This window comes from Trichechus manatus, unplaced genomic scaffold (genome assembly GCF_000243295.1).
Source record: "Trichechus manatus latirostris isolate Lorelei unplaced genomic scaffold, TriManLat1.0 scaffold00222, whole genome shotgun sequence".
Classification (NCBI taxonomy): domain Eukaryota; kingdom Metazoa; phylum Chordata; class Mammalia; order Sirenia; family Trichechidae; genus Trichechus; species Trichechus manatus.
Genome location: NW_004444158.1, coordinates 3,271,106 through 3,274,062, shown reverse-complemented (window position 1 = coordinate 3,274,062; position 2,957 = coordinate 3,271,106).

Here is a 2,957-nt window from a genome sequence, read left to right as displayed (position 1 = left end):
CCCTCCCACTAGCCACACAGGATGCTTCCTTCCCTTCCCGCTGGCTCCCACAGTGCTGCCGCGGATAGAGTGCCCCCGGAGCACCAGCCCTCTGCTGTCCTGGGTCCACCCCACTCCCACCTACTGACCACCACTGTGCTGTCATTTTTTTTTCTTTACTTTTTTCTTTTTCTTTCCTTTTTTATTTCCCCCTCCCACTTAGCCCCATATGCCACCTCCTCCCCTCCTTGCAGGCTCCCAGGTCAGCCCCACCCCCACCCTCCAGCTCCAGACCCACCACCCTTTTTTTAATCTTTTCTTTCTCTCTCTTTTCTTTCTCCCTCCCACTCAGCCCCATACACTACCTTCACCCCTTCCCACTGGCCTCCACTATGCCTCTGTGGCTCGAGTGCCCCCAGTGCTCAGGACCTCTCCACCACACCAGGCTACACTGCACCGACCCTCCCGCCATTCAACCAGCTGCTGAACTGTGGGAAATGAACTCATATCACTCCCCATCTAACACCTCTGCCCATGCTGTGAACACTCCCACACTGCTGGACCAAAATCAGGAAGCAGACAGCGCCTGCCCAGTCTGCCCTGAGCCACCTCACCAAACCAAGTGTACAGTGAAGCAGGCTTGCCGTACCTGCTGCTGCCCTGCCCGCCTGGACAAGGTGGTGAAAGATATCGTGCCCACAGACTAGCAAGCAGCAAAGCACTTCCAGCCCACCCACCCCGACATATCAAAACAAAACAAAAAACCAGGATGAAACAAATGAACATACAATCAATAAGCTTTAAAAAATTACCGTAATGTCTTAGAGACAGCAGACAATATCAAAACATGTAAAAAAGCAGGACAAGATGGCTCCAGCTAGTGACCAAAATAAGGAATCAGATAACCTTCCAGTAGAAGGCATTGGAACTACCTGATATGGAATTCAAAAGTCTAATATTTAGGGCTCTCCAAGAGATTAGGGAAGAGATCAAGGAAAATACAGACAAAACCAAGGAAAAAATACACAAAATCATAGAAAACGCAGACAAAACCAACAAAAACATAGCCAAAATCAAGGAAAACACAGACAAAACAGTTGAAGAATTCAGGAAAATAATGCAAGAACAAAAATTCAAAATAAATAAACAATTAGAAATCATATAAAACCAGAAACTAGAAATCCAAAAGATAAACAACAAAATTTCAGAAATGGACAATAGAAGGTTTTAGGAGCAAATATGAAACAATGGAAGGCAGAATGAGCAAGATTGAAGACAAGTTCATGGACACCACTTTGTTTGAGGAAAAAATCAGAGAAAAGAAAGAAGAAAACCTAAGAATTATGTGGGACATAATCAAGATCAAAAATTTGCATGTGATCAGAGTTTCAGAATGGGGCGAGGAGAAAATAGAAAACACAGAGAAGATTGTTGAAGCTTTGCTGGCACAAAACTTCCCAAGTATCACGAAAGATGAAAAGCTGAGCATGTAAGAAGCTCAATGAACCATATATAGGACAGACCCCAAAAGAAAGTCACCAAAACATATTATAATCACACTTGTCAAAATCAAAGACAAAGAAAGAATCCTGAGAGCAGCTCAAGAAAAATGAAAAGTCATTTACAAAGGGGAACAAAGCTCTGATTACTTGGCAGAAACTGTGCATGCAAGAAGGCAATAAAAACTCACTGCTGTTGAGTCAATTCTGACTCATAGTGACCCTATAGGACAGAGTAGAACTGCCCCATACGGTTTCCAAGGAGCACCTGGTGAATTTGAACTGCCTACCTTTTGGTTAGCAGCTGTAGCTCTTAAACACAATGCCACCAAGGTTTCCAAGAAGGCAATGGAATGACATATATAAAATCTTGAAAGAAAAAAACAGCCAACCAAGAATAATATATCCTGCAAAACTCTTTCTCAAATACAATGGCAAAATTAGAACATTTCCAGATAAACAGAAATTAAGGAAATTTGTAAAAAGCAAACCAAACTTACAAAAAATAGTAAAGGGAGTTCTTCGGTTAGAGAACCAACAAAATCAGACAACAACTAGAATCTAGGACACTGGACAGCATCAGCCAGACACAAACCTAGGTAAAGAAATCTCAATAATAAAACAAAGCTAAAATACTTAAAACAGAGAAACAGAGACCTCAGTCTGTAAATGATGACAATGTCAAAAAAATAAGAGGGAATAAACGGTGTAGGTATAGAACTTTCAAATGGAGAGGAATCAAGGCGATATCATGTAATAAAAGACTAGTTCAAACTTAGGAAGACAAGGATAAATTTCAAGGTAACCACAAAGAAAGTTAACAAACCTACTCATCAAAATCTTTACAGAAGCAGACTTTCACACCCTTCTTCCGTGGAGCAGCTGGTGGGTTCGAACCGTTGACCTTTCAGTTAGCAGCTGAGTACTCTAACCACTGTGCAACCATGGCTCCCTCTACCGCCTTAGGGCAGTGCTAAGCACAAAGAACGCATTCTGTAAAATTCTTGTATAATTAATTAAGCAAATTTAATTAATTCCAATGTTTCTGTAACTCATTGTTTTCTATTCATTATTTTCTGTGCAGCTATTTAAATACTATTATAATTAAAGTAAAACAAAACAAGCATGTGTTTGTGTGTGTGTGTGTGTGTGATATCTGAAGGAAACTGGAAGATGACATAAATTGGGAATTAAGAAAAATATGTCTGCCTTTAATCAAATTCTCATGTACTCCAGACTTCCTGGAACCATAAAGGTGAGATGAACCCCTGAAACTATTGCCCTTAAGCCAAAAATATTCCTTGAAGTCTTCTTAAAACCAAACAATAGTTTAGCTTAAGTAGTAAAAAATATCTGCCTTGAGCATTATGCTCTTTTAAGAACTATTTATATGGGATCAAATTGACAACAGCGACTCAAAAGATTACATAGGAACCTTAGGGGGCAGTGAATTTATGTCAGTGGGGGAGAAACAACTCC